This window comes from Pleurodeles waltl, chromosome 9 (genome assembly GCF_031143425.1).
Source record: "Pleurodeles waltl isolate 20211129_DDA chromosome 9, aPleWal1.hap1.20221129, whole genome shotgun sequence".
Classification (NCBI taxonomy): Eukaryota; Metazoa; Chordata; class Amphibia; order Caudata; family Salamandridae; genus Pleurodeles; species Pleurodeles waltl.
Window position 1 is genome coordinate 268775255 of NC_090448.1, and position 17329 is coordinate 268792583.

Below are 17329 nucleotides of genomic sequence, written 5' to 3' on the forward strand. Positions count from 1 at the left end.
TTCCACGATGCTGATAGTGCCAACCCCTTCTCATAAATCTCTCCAAACAAGACTGACATAACTGGGACTTTAGATTTCCCCAATACCTTATGTAGCTCTATTGGAATACCATCCGCCCCAGCAGCTTTACCTTCCTTGCCTGCTTTAAGTGCTGCCCTACTTTCCCCTTGTGAAATGTTTTTACTCTTAAATATCTTCTCCTTTGCTGTTAATCTGGATGTCTCATCTACACTCATCCAATTTCTCACCTCTTCCCTTGTTACCATCTTATCCTCAGTATAAAGTTCTGTGAAAAAAACCTGAAAGGCCTTGCCTATATCCGCACTACTTGACCACCTTTCCCCCATTTGCTCACATCTAATCTCTTTGATAGTATTTTTAGTTTATTCAGTTCTAGCTTTCCATGCTAGCAGTTTCCCCGCACTCTCACCATATTCAAAGTGGGACAATTTATTGACTTCCCATTTTTCTTTAGTCTCCCCTGCAATACTTCCTCTAATTGTAATTTCAACTACTTCATCCTACCGGCTATTTTGTCTAAACGATCTGTCCCATCTTTTATTGAATGCTCACATTCAGCCATCTCCACCTTCAACCTATTTATATCCTCTCTATACTTTTTATTTCTGAGACTGCAAAGACTTATTATTTTACCTCTTAGGAAGGCCTTATAAGTGCCCACATCACATATATAGGGGTAGATCCCAGATTAATTCTAAAAAGCTCTTCTGTATCCATACGTAGCTGTGACACCACATCCCCCTCCAATAGCATAGAGTGGTCTAATGTCCATCTTCTTACCTCATGTTGTATATCTAGTTTCACTGTCAATATCACAGCTGAATGATCTGATAGATATGCTGGCACATATACTATCTTATCGACCAACTCTGCTAACACTTGCTCTATAAGAAAGTAATCTATTCTGCAAGCCTGGCCACACTTTTTATTTCTAAATGGAAAAACTTGCTGTCCCCCTGCTCTCAATCTCCAGAGATCATACAGACCAAATTCCTTCTTCCTACTCTTAAAATAAGATTGTGATTTTGGCATAGCTGTTAACCTAGCTTTTATTGACTTGTCCAGATCATTATCTATAATCACATTGAAGTCCCCTGCCATTATGACTGGATCAGAGAAATCCATAGGCGAGAGAACGTCTTTCTCATTGGGTCGATATCATCATAGTTTGGGCCATAAAACCCTACTAGGGTATACACAGTGTCATACAATTGAAGCTTGACTATAACCCACCGACCCAAATTATAAGAGGCCACCCCCAATACTGCCCCTTGGTTTATATCATATTTTCCCATTTATTTCTCCATTACTATACCATCTATTGTCTGTAAGGAGAAAGATGATTTTTTTCTTTTTCTCCCTCATGCTCCCCACCCTGTGCTCCTCTCCCACTCCCTCTGCCTCTCCCTATCCATCTTCTGACCCTTGAACCTGTACACATGGAGAACCCATCCCTATCTCTGTGTGCTCCAGATGGTATTCCCAAATTTAAAGCTCCTCTGAGAGGGGGGGGGGGTGCCCTGTCAATAAAGATGCGCTCACCTTTTAAACCTGTTGATTCCTATTCCTGATGGACTTTATTAGCTCATCTGCCACTTTTTGATCCCTCAAATTATACATTTTATTATTGTACATCACTCGCAGAAAGGCTGGAAATGTAACCTGAGCTGAGATACCTAGACTCTTAAAGACCTCCAAATGTTTCCCTAACTCCCACTGTCTATTCAAAGTAGTCTAACTTAAAAAGAGAAGCCTTGACCTTTTAATGATTTTATTTTTAGAGCTTCAAGCAGAATCTTCTCCATTAGAGCATAAGTCTGAAAATGTATCAAGATTTTGCGTGGCTTCTTTTTACTAGGATCTCTCTTAGAAGGGTCTCTATGAATCCTCTGGATATCCACCGTAATAGCCTCCTCGCTTTCTTCCACCTACAATGCACCTTTAATAAGAGTAGCTATAAATGCCTTAATATCATCGCCTCCACCCTGTCGGGAACATTCAAGATTCATAGCCTATTTCTCCTTGCAGCATTCTCTAATCGTTCTAGTTTATCCATAATTTCTTGTTCATTAGCTTTCAGCTGCCCAATTTCCTGCTTATTTTTACTTTTATCTTCCTTCAGGCCTTCTACCGACTCCTCTAGCACCTGGTTTCTCATTGCCAGCGCATCAAACTTTTTTTCCAATGTTTCACAGGCCCCTCTAATATTTACTTGGTTTGCTTCGGATACTGCAAAGCCTTTTCTTAATCTCCTCGGACAGTGAAATAATAATTGCCTCTATAGGGGTATTTGAATAAGTAGCCAGAGTTTCCGCCCCCAAAGATGCCTTCCTTTGCTCCTGTGCCTCACTTTCCTTCTGGGTCTCAACACTCCATGTAATGTCCCCAGTATGTGAGACTACCTCATCATACATCAATTGGCCATCTGGAAATTTCGCCAAATGTGTTACTAGTATAATACTCTTTTTGGGTTCTCTTGCCACCCTCCCTCTCCTCTCCGCCATGTTCCACTATACCTGACTCTGCTTCCCTTGTAACAAGAGGGAGGGCTTCCTTTGCCGATGAACCCTCCATTGAGTTAGCTGACTTGGAGGGTCCAATGGGGCACCCCACCGAGGGAAGAACTGTAAAATATGAATTCTGCTGGAGATAGGGGTCTTTTTAGATGATTTTCTTGCTTTCCCTGTCTTCATTTAATAATTTACTGCCCTCCGCCCAGATAGTGGTTGTATGTCATCGTCCACTTGAACTGTTATTTGCCCCCCTTGACCAACAAACACTGGGGAGGTTTTATCACTTCTCCCTCCCAGGCTCCTCTGATGACTGCCTGCCGCTACTGCTGAACACTCCGTAAACCTACCCACGGAGCATCTATTTCCTCTTTGCTTCTTTCCCTCTGTACTCTGCAAACAGGATTGCTATGCTTGAATCTTTGATTGTGTTCACAACTGGCGTGCAGAGTCTTCCTTCACCACTGCAGTCTTTCCTGGCTTGTCCACCACGCCACCTATGCTGCTTGTGCTGATGCTGCCACGCCGCAGCTTCCTCGAAGGGGAAGACACAAGACAGCCAAGCGACTTCTCCGCAGCTCCAGGGTGAGTGCAACCAGCCCGCAGCTCCTCCAGGCCTGTCACCGCTTTCCTTACAGCAGGTAGGTCGACACATTCGTAATTTTCAGCTTCACAAGCGCTGACCGGGAACCCTACTTGCAGGGCTCTGGTGACCTGCCTCCATGCCGGCCGCCATGTTCTCCCCCCAGATTTTTATGTATGATGATAATTATACGTGTTTTATAATATGCTTGTATAATTGTTTTTAAATTAAATTGATTAAAGCTTCTTTGACTATTCAACTCACCACATCAGTTTTAAAACCCCTGCACAGGTGAGAACAGACAAAAGAATAGAAGTCACAGAAAAAGGACAGACCCACGCCATAGATGAACCCTTGTCCGGATTGGTAGGAGGGATTTATTTGTCTGTCTGAGCACAATTGCATGTTGTATTCTATTCCGAAACATTCCCAAATTGCATCTGGAAAACCAGGCCAAGCACAGGTTTCCCAATATACTTCTGAGAATCTCAGACGACATCTCCTGTGGGGGCCTATTCTACCTGTGAAACATCTACATATGGTAGAATTTCACAGTGAGAGGATGAAGCCCATAAATCCACACATGTTTTTCTTTTCCTCTCCGAGGAAAATCTTTTTCCCACAGAGAAAGTTTTTCTCTGCACTCCCACAAAATGTAGGAGTGGTATATTTCCCTTCCCATCGTGGTAGGGGTGTTACTCCACTGCTTGGCTACAGTATCATTTGTGGTTGTAAAGGGTCAGATCAAAGTTTGAGAATGCCCACAAAGGTACACATATGCAGACGGTCCCAATCTTGCAAGTATTTATTTTTGGGAAGAGACTAAGTAAGTTTTTTTTATCTCCATAATAAAAACTTGCCACTTTTTTATATTGTCATCTCGGATATTATAGTTTTGGTTACTTCCATCTGTAGGGCGTAAACTCAGTCACAACATCAGTTAAATGTGTTATTGAAAAAAGATAGAATTTTCAGTATTCATGATTTTTTTATGAATAATATCTGGGGTGTTATGTTATTCTTAAAAACAGTAGTAAAGTTACTCCAGCAAGTGTAAACTTACACAAACATGTACGTTTACCATTGTGAATCAGGTCATATATGTTAATATCATGAAAAGTGACCAAATGATATATCAACTGGTGACGTTGGAGAGGTATTGACAATTGTGAGTTACAGTGACTAGATACTCTTGTCAATTAGACCAGTCATGTAGTAGAATGCATTAGTCTATTAAGTCATCAGACCCATTAAATAGAAGAGAAAGAAAATCACTGTGTACTGTTTAGTTTAGCGACTGATGAGTGTGTGTGCTTGTGTGTGTGTGTGTTCAGTAATGTGATAGGGAAACTCTGCTCAAGAATTATGGGGCCAGATGTACGTAGCTTTGGGATTGTGATTTACCAATAGCAAATTTTTGCCATTCACTATTAGGAAACCGCAAACAGCTATGTACAACAGTGTGCTTTACACTGTGTGCTATTCCCAATGGGTCGCAATAGACCTACCTCATTGTTATTCATGAGGTAGGTTGCAATTTACGACCCACTGGGAATGGCTAAAAACACAGGGATGGTGGCCTGCCGGGGACAGCAGACCACCATGAGTGTGTTTGCTTTTAAATAAAGCAACTTTCTTTTAAATGCATCCCGTTTCCCTTTAAGCATTTTAAAAAACAAAAATGAAAAGTTATCTTTTCATTTTTTGAGTAGGCAGTGTCTGTCCGTAGGACCACTGCCTGCTCTTGAAAATATTTGCACCCACATTCACAAAGAGGAGGGGGTTCCTTGGGACCCCTTCCCATTTGCGTTGGGTTGCCACGCACCTAAAGTTGGATGATTTGCAACCGCATTTCGGTTGCAAAACATTCTTACATCCCCACCAGTCTCTTTTAGGAGGGGATGCCCTAAACACGCCCTTCCTAATACTGACTCTCAAACCCATCTTGCGATTTGGTAATTGATTACCGAATTGCAAAATTGGGTTTGTACATAGAAAAAGACTTTTTGCGGTTGCAAACGGCCCAATTCTGCGAATCAGGTCATTTACGAGCACAAAAAAGCTACGTAATCTGGCCAGTGGCCTCCTATTAAACAAGGATGTGGCCTGATCTGGCCTTGATAACGCCATCAAAATGCCTGAATTGCCTTTTCGGATGTTACATTTCAAAGATATATAAAGTCAGAAAAATACACTAAACGTTTTGTATATTATCTATATCGCAGTAGCAATACCTTGTCCTACATTCTGAGCTGGCTCTACAGCTAACTGACCACAAAGTACTGGTAGGTCTGATGAGTGGGCTACTATAACTGATTTCACCCACGTGATATATATAGCTACTGGCCACCCAGGGTTAAAAAACCTATGGGTGACATTCAGTGAACATTGCCTGCAATTCCGCCATCACGAGCAAAAACTGGTATATATAAATCTATTTAAAATAAAAAAGAGTCAATCGCGTCCCTACTTTCCACTACATTCTCTCAAAAGCACATGCAAATGACATTCAATAACAGTATCATACAAACATATGAGGCGATTTAGAGCTCCATCACTTAACAAACCTCATTTGCTACAATATACATATTGTAGAAAAATGCGAACAGGTTGGGTGGTTAAGAAAATAGACCATTCTGGGGGCCTGTCACCGATGATGAGGAGGGCAGTTTACATAGTCTGCCCCTTCCGTGCTTTATCATCTGCCACAACCGCACCTCTATGTCTGTAGCTCGTCCACCTTTGCTATTTTGGGGAAAGATACAGCAAACTGAACTGGATCAGGGACAAAGGGCAGAATGGCAGCGCCCTTGGAATTGGCCACTGTGAGAGCCGCTGCTGCCAAGTGAGGATTGAGTGGCGCAGCGTCATCGACTTCGTCCATTTAGGCAAAAATTATTTAAAATGGAGATGTGAACTCTCTCTTGTTGAAGAGGGCCCTTTCACTCTTTTCATGGCTCAGACTGCACTGAGTGAACTCTTGGCCACAATACATCCAGTCAGTGTTAAGTGCTGCCTTCAGACCAAAATCTTTACAGGCGAGACACAGAAACAAAAATGCTTGTTTACATACATTCTCTAACCCCCATTTCACTGCCTTCCATCTTGGATGCGCCACCTTCCAGACGATGCTACCCTCACCAGGCTACTGTCTTTGTCATTACATTTGTCTCTGCTGTCTCAAAATGTCCCTTAATTTCAAGCAGAAGATATCAGTTCTGTGCAAGCATGAAATCTAAATACAGCCTTTGGAATGAAAGGGTGAAGCTGAGTTAAAATATGTTCCTGGCAAGCATTATGAGTAATGAGAGAGTGAAATGCTTTTAAATATGAACTTAGAACATAGAATATACCATTTTATCTTTTCTGTCAGGGTCTCTTTTCAGAGCGACTCCAGTTCACAGAAAGGCATCTCACATGCGCCTTATAATTTAGGAAAACTTTTGTTTCTAAATAAGGAGATGTTGAAAAGTGAGTGGACTGAATGCAATCATGCCAGGAACACATGTCATTTACTTCAGTACTGTATATTCACATTAGAAGGCTGATACCAGACTCCTATGTTTTCATTCATCAAAGGCTGCTGACCTGCCTATCATATCTAAACCTAAAGAAAAAAAGATGGTTAATACAAAACAACGTAAGGTCTGCAACTCAGGCATCTTAACAACGGACTGCCTCTGAAATTAGTAACAACCGAAAACATAGAGAAGCTTAGAGTTGTATTTAACTCGTGCAAGACAAACTGCTGAATACCATACAATACCTATAAATGAAAGGAGTCACTGTTTTCATTGCTGGAGAGAATACCTACTTCTTCGAACTTCTTAACTGCGGTTCTTGGCTATCAGTGTAAGCAAGGTGCATCCAACTAAATTAGGTGTTTAATTTCCTTAAATATTCTTTTTATTACAAAATATGTCAGTTTGGGCTGCTACAAGGCCCGTCTCATTCAACATCAAAAGAAAATAAGCCCTAGCTTACTGGTATATTGTCTAGAGGCAGTTAAACAACACCCCCCAAAAAATCAACATTTCAAGCTGACTAGGTTTAAGAAGTTATACTAAACTCAATTGCCCAAAGGGCCATAGGCAGATGAGGGGAAAGAAGAAATGGAAAGTTGAAATCCACCCAATATCCGCATACACCATGCGCAGAAAACCAACCCACCTGTCTAAGGTAGGTATGTGTAAAGGTGACTCAACACAATGAGCAAGACACCTCCAATAACAGTTAGGACCTAATTCCAGCTGCTGCTCTTTTCCACTTCTTCTTCATTGGTCCCTTCCATAGCACATACTATGGATCTATCCATGTAAGTGACTTTCTTTCTCGTCAGTGTTTCAGGTTGAGAAAAAAAGAGGAGTCTCACTTCCAATCTCACAGCTGTCTTTCACACAGAAAATGTTCCTCACAGCACCCTGCTGTCTGCTTCCTACATCCTAGTGCTCTCTCTGGGACTACCCGCACAGTCTTTGTTCCTTTCTGTTTGGAGCCAGGAAGCATGCAGAGAGGAGGGACTGTATCTAGAGAAAGATGCTATTGACAAATGCTTACATTTGTTAAATATCCAGCTCCAGGGACCTTCTATGATCATCTATTTGTTTGTCCTTGGTGTTGAATACCTTCCAATTTTACCTTGTGCCTACTACTTCTGCAAGGCTTACATTTTTGAATCCTGGTGTTTTTGCTATACTCCCCACATCTTGTCCTTTTCCCTCTCAATGTGGAGTGGTGGAGCTTGTAGACATGGTGGTGACTAGAGCAAGGTGTTTATTCATTGCTTTAAACCAATATAATGTTCAAAAGTAATCCAGGAGTGATGTGACTAGTGATGTAAAAGGTGATATGAAGGGCTTAGTGCAAAGGTTAAGCACAGTGCATCACTTCGGCTGTAAGGCAGGAGGATGCAGGCTGGAGTCTCTTTATGTGTATGGCAATGTCTATTCAGACTCTAATGAGTACATAATGCTGGACACAGTGTCAATTGCTGGACACTGGGGCCTCACTTTCTTCACTTGTTGAAGCTGCCAGAAGTAAGGGTGACTTATTCCTGGTGCCACTCTAATGTTGTACACCTTGGATTATCACGTGGAAGTACAGGTTTCTCTGTTCACAAATAACAAGTAAAAGCTTAACAGCATGAAAAACCTCCTCACAGGCAGGAAATTCCAATATGGACAACTGATGAAGGATCCTGGCACTCACAAAATCTGAACCAGATCAATTAAGGATTGGATCCAGTAGGAACAGTCAACCACAAACAGGAGCTGAAGATAAAATCCACGATCTAGGAAAACCACAGAAGAAAAAATAATGGGCAAACATCAACTACCAGCAGTCCATAACTCCCCGACAAAAAGCTTGCAGAGCGTTTCCCACGCATGATACTGAGAGGCCAGCTCCTTATAAAGGGTAAGACAAGAAGTGGGTGTGAGAGAGAACAGGAAATGACACTTAGGAAATTAGGCAGCCATGATAAATTAAGAAGTAACTATGCTTCTTACATTGGGGAATGGCATAACAGCTTGCAAACAGCTAAATGTGTCACTTCCTGTTATATCTGAGAAAGTTTGGACAGAAGCCATCTTGGAAGACACACATTCACTGGCATGGGATAAAGCAAGAACAATTCTCAGAAATATTGCCAGAAATTATGGGTGACGACAAGCACTGTTAGAGACCAAAGTAGCGTCAAATGGTCGAGATGCATTCAAGTGTCTGCATAGATTGACAACTCTAAACCTATATTGGCACCTCACTCCAGAGATCTGTGCTGGCACAAACATAGGAGCTAGAATCCTGTAAGATGGCCCAGGAGATGGAACTGTGAATTATGATGTATTAGCAGCCACTATGTTGACGCCCTGGAGACAGCTGCTCAAAGTCCACCATGAGGCATAAGACACAGCAAGTTAGAATAACAAAGCTAATTTTAGCAAAATGTACTTGCTTTATGATATAATTATTTTTTGCTAGTACATTAATATGATCACCAAGTGTTTTCCGAAATAGGGGTAGCCAAGACAAGGCTCTATTAGTATTCATGAAGATCGGGGAAAACTCCTGGACGAAAAACACTAAAAGCTTTTTGAAAAACCACATTAGTCAATATGTTTGTTACAAATGGATGAATGTAGCAGAGCCCTCATTGGAGGCAACCCTAATAAAAAAAACACTAGCTCTTGCACGTCTCGAGAAAGCTCTTATACATTTTGAAAGTGATTGAATTCATGTTTCAGAGGAGCAGCTAGACAAGTGTTTTCAAATCAATAAAATCTCAGATTCTTGGACTGTTTAAGTACTTTGCTCAGAATTAAAGATATTTTGTCAATTACAATGAAACCCCAACATTCATCACAAATCATTCATCCTTGGGAGAACATTTTTGTTCTCCCAAGGACATCACAAACACCACATTCTGTTATCATTTTAAAACCTGATCAGTCTCTGATGCACTGAAGATACTTGTTTAAACTATTATTGCATTTAGTGAAGATGGCTTCCAATCTAAACAAAGTATTGGACCAAAGGACTACAAATAATATGTTTTGGTTCAGTTAATCGGCACTTCAGGGTGGCAAAGTGTGCAGTAGGTTTACCTTTCTGCATAATTGTATTGATTTATTTGGGCTTCTGCTCAAAAGCTAGCTTCCTTGAATGGTAATCAAACTCAAGGACCTCTCCTGACCAGAGTATTATTAGAGTCTGTAGAGAATAATGAAACAGATTCAAGTGATAAAGGTAATGTGGAGAAAACTAATCAGAAATGGAAATGTCAACTATGAGGTCAGGCCTCATACATAAATGGCAGATTCAGCAGACATGATAGTAGATGAAGTCTTAAAGCTGAAGGGTGTAGAAAATGAAGAAAATTAAGAAACCCCACCAAAGATTTTTATAATGTTTAATAAGAACCAGAAGCACAAAGCCTTGAGGTAACAAAACAGCACTGATCTCTACAAATTCAGACACTCTCACAGCTAAGTTTCCTAGAAAGACAGATAGCAGTAAACCAATATTCTCTGACCAATTTATTCAGGAGATTCCCACTGTTGATGGGAGGTTCACCTTTCACATAAATGTTATAGAAACCCAGCTAAATCCCCTATTTTAAGATTCCTCCCTCTATTTGAAGATGCCACAGATAATCTTCATTGCTTTTTACCGATCAATTGTTTTCCTTGTTATGATGCACTTTCTTCTTTTATCTCCTTTTTCTATATAAAACATTTACAGGGTAATTTAGATCTTAGCAGGTGGTCCACAGATCTGCTATGGAAACAGAGTCCAAGGCCTCCGCTGCCCTTGTGGAGAGACTTCCTCCTTATTTAGAGATCCCCATCTGCTTAGCATGGATCTGTGCTGTGAAGTAAGCAGCCTCCTGGCATCACTCTTCCCAAGACGTAAGGTTTGGTGCGCTACTGAGATATTTCAAGTACTTTCCCAGCAAACTGACTGCCAGGGTGACAGCCACTATCACCCTGCAATCCTGTGACAGATGGAGGGATGGGTCTGGCGTTACCTTCGGCTAGGCCAACCGAGGCTTTGCCAGTGGTAACCCAGCACTTCTCCACTTCTAAATGGGGCAAGGAGCCATGGGCTTGGTGGGACAGGAAGGCTGTTGGTTCAGGGTTCTACTCCCAAACTGCGAAACCATAAAAAGGCCCTTAGGTTTATGTAAACTAATGCAATGAATCTCAACGATGGAGTGGTACAAAACATTGAAAAATATGAAAAAATTAACATAACTTTTGTCACTAAGGTATTTCAAAGTGATCCTATTAACTTCTCTGGTGGGATACAACCCAAAACACTATAAACTCAGGGATATCACCAAAGGTAAAAAAGAAGTATAATAATGTGAGTAGTTGTGAATAGGGGTTGGCGGATCTCGCAGAGTTCTACTCTGTGAATTCCATGGAGATATCTAAAAACTCAGTGAAATTCTGTGGAGTTCTGTGCGCGGCAGAATGTCACCCGGTCCTGAGCAGCTGATGATCACCTGGCCTCCAGCTCTCCCTGCTGGCCACAGGAGTGAAGCCCATAACACCACTTCCTTTCTCTGGGAACCTGGGGAGACTGGTTCTTTTCAAGTAGAGTTCTGACTGCAAGTTTCCCTTTTTTACGAGCACAGACACTCCCCCCCCCCTCATATTCAAATACTGTCCATACCTAGTGCACGCCCCGTGTGCACATAGAAGAGAAAGCTACACCAGGGTCTGAATGCTGTCTGCGTCCAAAGTCCCCATTGTCAGCGACCTGCCTCTCTCCATCCCTAGCCCCCCCTTTACCAGATTGCTGAGGACAGTGAAAGGAGGGAGGCTTGCAAACAGAGCTGGTGCCCGTGCAGGCGCTCAGCAGCAGCTTGATGCCGACCTGCAGAGAGCAAAGCCTTAGCTAGTGGTCCCCTAATCCCCCTGCGTCACTCACCAGCTAGTAGTAGTTGCAGCAGGTCTGAGGCATGTGATGGCCCTGGAGGGGGAGCAAGAGTGGTGGTAACAGCAGCAGGAGGGAGGGTGGGGAATAGGTGGTGGTGATGCAGTAGTACAGTGTACAGCCCAGAAGGCACCCCTGGTGCAACAGTGAACTCCGCTCTGCTGGCAGAGCTCTTTTTTTCTGAACTCCGCATTATGCTTGGAGCGTGGAGTGCAAAAACTCTGTGAACTCCGCCAGTGGAGCAGAGTTCACCGCCCAACCCTAGTTGTAAATTAGACTAGAAGTAGACTAGAACTGCATCAGAAGATAACTCCACTAAATCCAATAACTTCGCAAGATAATGTCATAGATATGTCATGTGATCTTTTACCAAAGAATTGGTGATAACCAAATTCTCTGAAATATGACTTCTCAGGCTGACTCTCAAATACCTGCTGGGTGGGGGGTCATAACTTATAAATAAATCTAAGAACACATCAAGAGAAGAAACAACTAACTACAACAACAGGTCAGTTACAGAGACAAACTTCCTGCTGAGTGAATCAGCTCGCCTACTCAACCTAAACGAACAAATTATGCAGCACAAAGTAAGGAAGATAAATGTGAGCTATGTCAGAATGAGGCTTCGCATCTATACACTGAAATATACCACAGCTGTTCCACCGTTTTCAGGACCTGACAGCCCTGAAATTTAGAAAACTTACTCTGAATACAATTCAGTTAGAAAGAAAGAGAGATTTAAGACTTCTTGGGTTAATACAAAAATGGAAAAAGTTAGATGTAAAATGATGGAACTGTAAGATTTAGAAGTAAATTAGTTTAAAAACGAAACAAATCTTGACATAATTTTTGCTTAAGCTTTGCCTAATAGCATTGTAAAATGATGTTGCCACCACACAAGTTGCGCTTCTACACAAATATCCCAATATTAACCACAAAGCCCCTTTTTCATGATTTAAACACCATGGTTATTTTAGGCAGGCACGTCAAAAGTAGATGAGTGCAGTTAGCACTAGTCAGTATCCCAATAGCTGGCTTTTTATTTTCCATTAACCTGCACACGCGAGCAAAATGTAGGCTGTTGCACGCTGCCAAACACAGTTGGTTCACGGCATAACTACAGAGAACTGCACAGAAGAAACAGTACTCCCCAGAGTTGTATTCCATGGTGCTTGATACGACATGAATGCATCAAACACACATTCAACTGTACCACATGGGAGAGAGCCAAAGTTAATCTCTTAGCTAGCTCTCTGATATTACCGCGGAATGGGGGATTCGACAAGAGCAATTCTTAACACACCCCGCATTCATAAAGCAGCCATGCAATTCTGGGGGAACTCTATAAATGGACCAGAGGCAGACCTTACTTATACAGAGAGGACAGCGCCATATGGTGACAACATTATACAGAACACTTAAAAACAAGAGAGGGGAAGACCTAGGTAGGGGATTTGAAGACAAGGAATGAACCACTGCCCTCAGATATTCATTCCATACCTCAAGAAATACCGAGTTTAAACGGATTCCGTTCATCCATCTGCCGGAACAGGAGGAACCCATACACGAACACATTGCACGTTTACCCAAGCATCGCATGCATTTCCTATATCTATGGTCGAAATACTCCTTTTTATCACATGATCTGCGCATGTCCGGTGGTACGAGAATACTGGGTAAACACACTTGAGCGAATACCTAGCCTCACAAGTAGGCACTGCGTGGGACCCACGCCTAGAACAAAAGCTAATAGACCTCGCAGGCACATTTATATATTTGACCGCACTCCTAGCAAAAAAGAGCAATTGTGATTCACTGGAACTCCCCCACAGACAGACCAGCGACCACATGAACATGCATTTCAAGAGCAGCCGGGCCACGTGGGTTGGCAATTGGTTTATTCAAACCACAACCAGATGCTCGAATCAGACCTCGAAGCGGAACGCTAACAATTATGTATATGGTAACACTTATTAATCAGGATTAATACCTTAATTGACGGTGTATGTGTTTCATCTATTTCACGTGCGTGGCTCAAGAATCGTATTATCTGTGACGCGATTAGCTCAGCAACTTGACGATACAGTTCATACAAACTATTCCTGAAAGGCTCCTCCACTGTAGACACATCATTACCTCGTTACTATTGGAAAATCAATTGAGAGAAAAAATGCTGAATGGTGTTGTGTTATGTACACCACTCATCTGCCTTTGATAGGGATGAAAGGTTTTGGGTGTGGCTCAAATTACAATCATTGGGATAGGTCTGACCCTTTTTACACTGGTCATAGCAGTACATCTGAACAATTTGGTAAAGGGAGAACTCTGAAAAGTAGGAAATAAACCCTGTGAAGTCCATACAACACATGGGCTGAGCACAGGTGGCTTCTTCACAATTCACTCCCCCGCTAAGCCAGGAGCTGAAAGCTAAAACAATATTTCTTTATCATTTTATCTTTCAGCTGCTGGCTCAGCCAGCAGCATGTGCAGGGAGGGGCAGGCGGGGACACGGGAGGTTGGATGGGAGAGAAGGAGAGAGTGCCCCCAAGTGTGCATGTGTGTTTATCCGTCTGTCTCAGGCTGGCAAAACACACATGGGCATATGTTGAACAGCCAGGCTGGAGAAACTGCACAGATCCCATGGTTGTGTCTGAGCAGCAGTCCAAGCCGATCAGACCAATCCTGATGCTGCTTTTAATGCTAGCTGTAGCATGAAAGCAGTGCAAAGATTGCTGGGGAGCCGGTGCTGGTGTCCCATTGAATGCTAGGACACCAGAAGAGGATCGAGGCGGCAGGTGGCCGCAGCAGCGATGGGAAGAGCTACGTTTAAAAAAAAAAATTTTTTATTCCCCTCGTCCGCGTCCCTCTCCGTGAGATTTGCAGCAGACGCTACTGGGCTGAGATAGAGTTGTATACTGGCTCATTAAGTGATATAAATGAGAGACTGAACTTTCTGGTATTTCAGCTTGTGTCTTGGAAATACTATTGTCATCCATAAGGTTTAACTCAGCAGGCTAGCTTGCTGATATTGTGGCACAATTTTAAGCAACTCCCATGATTTCATTCACACTAATTTACCTGCTGCTCCTCTTCCACCCCATAATGTTTTATGTCTGCATAACCTAAAGCAGCTGGGTTCTCAGTTTCTCATGGTGTGGGCACCAAATCTGGGTAGCTGCAGGTAGTTGGTTTGGGCTGGACTCTGGCAATTCAATGCCATGCCTCTACTGTGTGTACACTGTTGGAACTGGTTGCTACCTCTGGCCTTGCTGGTGCTTCATGGTCCTAGCTAAAGGTGCTTGTGCCTCTGCAAGCTCTCCATTATGTGTGGGTGGCCTTCCCTTGACAATTATGGAGTCCCAATAGACAGTTAATGGTGCCCACCACCAAGCCTTCACCACCAATCCTCTGGGATTATTACCTAGGGGTAATATCCAAATCTCTTTCTGGCGGTTTGGAGGCAGAGTGAGAGAAAGATTCTCTGCAATGTTATGCTCTATGCCCATGGTCTATATTTCCTGGGGTAGGATGCTCGATGCTTGGTCCCAGCCCACCCAATCCCCTCATGGCAGGCATTATGTCGCTCACTATACAGGTTGGTCTGACCTCACCAACTACAAACAATGTTATTTTTATTTAAGTACCTGGTACAATCCCAAATAAGGTTTTGTTCATTTATATGCTAAACAGTCTACTTAGTATTATCGCTGTCAAACAGGATAGCAATTTCACAAAGTCATTATTAAAAATGTGCGAAGGAAAAATATATGGATTCCTTTTATTTGTAATTAATCAAGTGAATAAAGCTCCTCAATCAGCCGATGTAATATCACACACCAAGATGGGGAACAAAACTTTGTGAATTTCCCCAAAGTCTCTGCTTTCCTTTGTGATACTCAAAAGGCATGTTGTAAGTGCTGCTTAAGGGGTACTGTAGCCGCCATGACTATTCCTTTGACCCTTTGACAAGAGGGTCTCGGAGCACCATGAGAAGCTGGTGTATTTAGCAAAATTCAAAGTGAAACAGTATTGAAATTATTCTTAAAGGAGTTCTGAAACCACAGACTGTAGTATAGTTCTGATGAATTTCGTTGTACTGATGATATACCTTTATGTTATTTGCATATTTTTAACTTAATACTTCTGTGTGACTTGGCTAGATTCCAGGGTTGACTGATGGCGTCCTGTTGAAGGATGCCCAGGATTGTTCCGTAGTAAACTCATCGAACTTGACCCATGCTGTGCGGTATACTTTGATTCATCGAGATGCCAAGAGTAGCGGAAGTGATATTGCATACCTTTTGATTGTCAGTTAGATCACAGGGATGACCACGTAGCCTTCCATTAGGCTTTCAAAAGCCTTCAGTGAACTGCTGATAGATAAGATGTGGAAACTATAGAAAGTAAACAGGGATTTTGGAGCCCTCTTTGCTTTCTTTTACCTGCAAATTCATGTGTTTGCCTCTTGAGACAAGGGGGCTAGGGCACTACGGGGATTACAAAAGTTCAAGCCACAGGTAACAATTACTACTCATGGCCATAACTAATTGATAGCTATCCTCGAAATATATTTTCTTTTTTAATTGTTCTTTTTTATGAAAATAATTTAATTATATAAACTCCCTGTTTACATATATATGAAGAAATAATCAATACGTATCACAGTTCACATCATTGAGATACTAATAAAACCAAGATGCACACTAAATTATGCATTGCCAAGTAACCATAAACACAAAAAAAATTACCTTCTTCAAAATGAAATACTAGAAAGTAAATCCCTACGTACTGAGCTTTGTATAAAGTTATACCCTTATTTTAAAACACACAATTAGCACACCAAACACATACAACAACAAACAATTACGCAAACAATAATAGATAGAAGAAAGAGAAACATTCAAATAGAACCAGATATTTTCTTCTACGTCCAATCTATTAAAATAATATCTTCATGCTCAGAAGGAAAATCCATACAACCGTCCAGTTTTCAATAGTGAGCCTGTCTGATTTCAACACTCTCAAAAAGTGTCATTATACACAACCAAGTGCCAAATAATTCATAACAAGTGTGGGAGTGGGGTTTTCTATACCTTAATCCTCAAACGTAATCTTTAAATAACCCCCCTCCACTGGTCATACGGACCTAATGGCCATTAATTTAGTGTTAACAGCTAGCAAAGCACCATGGGCCAGATGTATGAAACTTTTTTGCACTCGCAAACGGTGCGAATCGCAAAATTCGGCCGTTTGCGAGTGCAAAAAAGTGGTCTGCGATGCATGAAAGGCATTCGCAGACCAAAAATGAGAAATCGCAAAAATTGTGATTTTTTGCATTGCGACCTGGTTTTACGAGTTGCATTTTGCGACTCGGTATTTCCAGTAGGAAATTGCGAGGCGCAAATTGTGAGTCGCAAAATCCAAGTCGTAAAGAGATGCATCAAAAAATTGTAAATTGCGATTTTTCGCAGAATGGCATTTTGCACATGCAAAATACCACTAAGTGAAACTAGGTGGTAACCAGGTGCAACCTATATAAAGAGGCCCAGAATGCCTCAGACTCTTTTCCACAATGGCTGCACTCTACGTCATGGCAAGGAGGATGAGGATCTTGGCAGGTTTGAGGAGAGGGAGGAGGAGAGAGGAGCGCATTTTCAGAGTGCGCATTACACTTTTTAACCTGACAGAGGAGGAAATACATGAGAGGTGTAGGTTGAACTCAGCCATGATACTTGATCTGATAGCTGAGCTACAACCTATACTGCAGCGCAGAACA

General features: G+C 42.0%; 1 protein-coding gene across 1 annotated transcript in view; it reads right to left on the reverse strand.

Moving 5' to 3' along the window:
• OMD (osteomodulin) overlaps positions 1–13140 on the reverse strand; it is a 56666-nt gene extending 43526 nt beyond the window's left edge. The window contains exon 1 of the mRNA XM_069206677.1: positions 13054–13140. The gene's annotated coding sequence lies outside the window, so the exon portion shown is untranslated. The remainder of the gene's footprint in view (positions 1–13053) is intronic.
• Positions 13141–17329: the final 4189 nt, after the last annotated feature.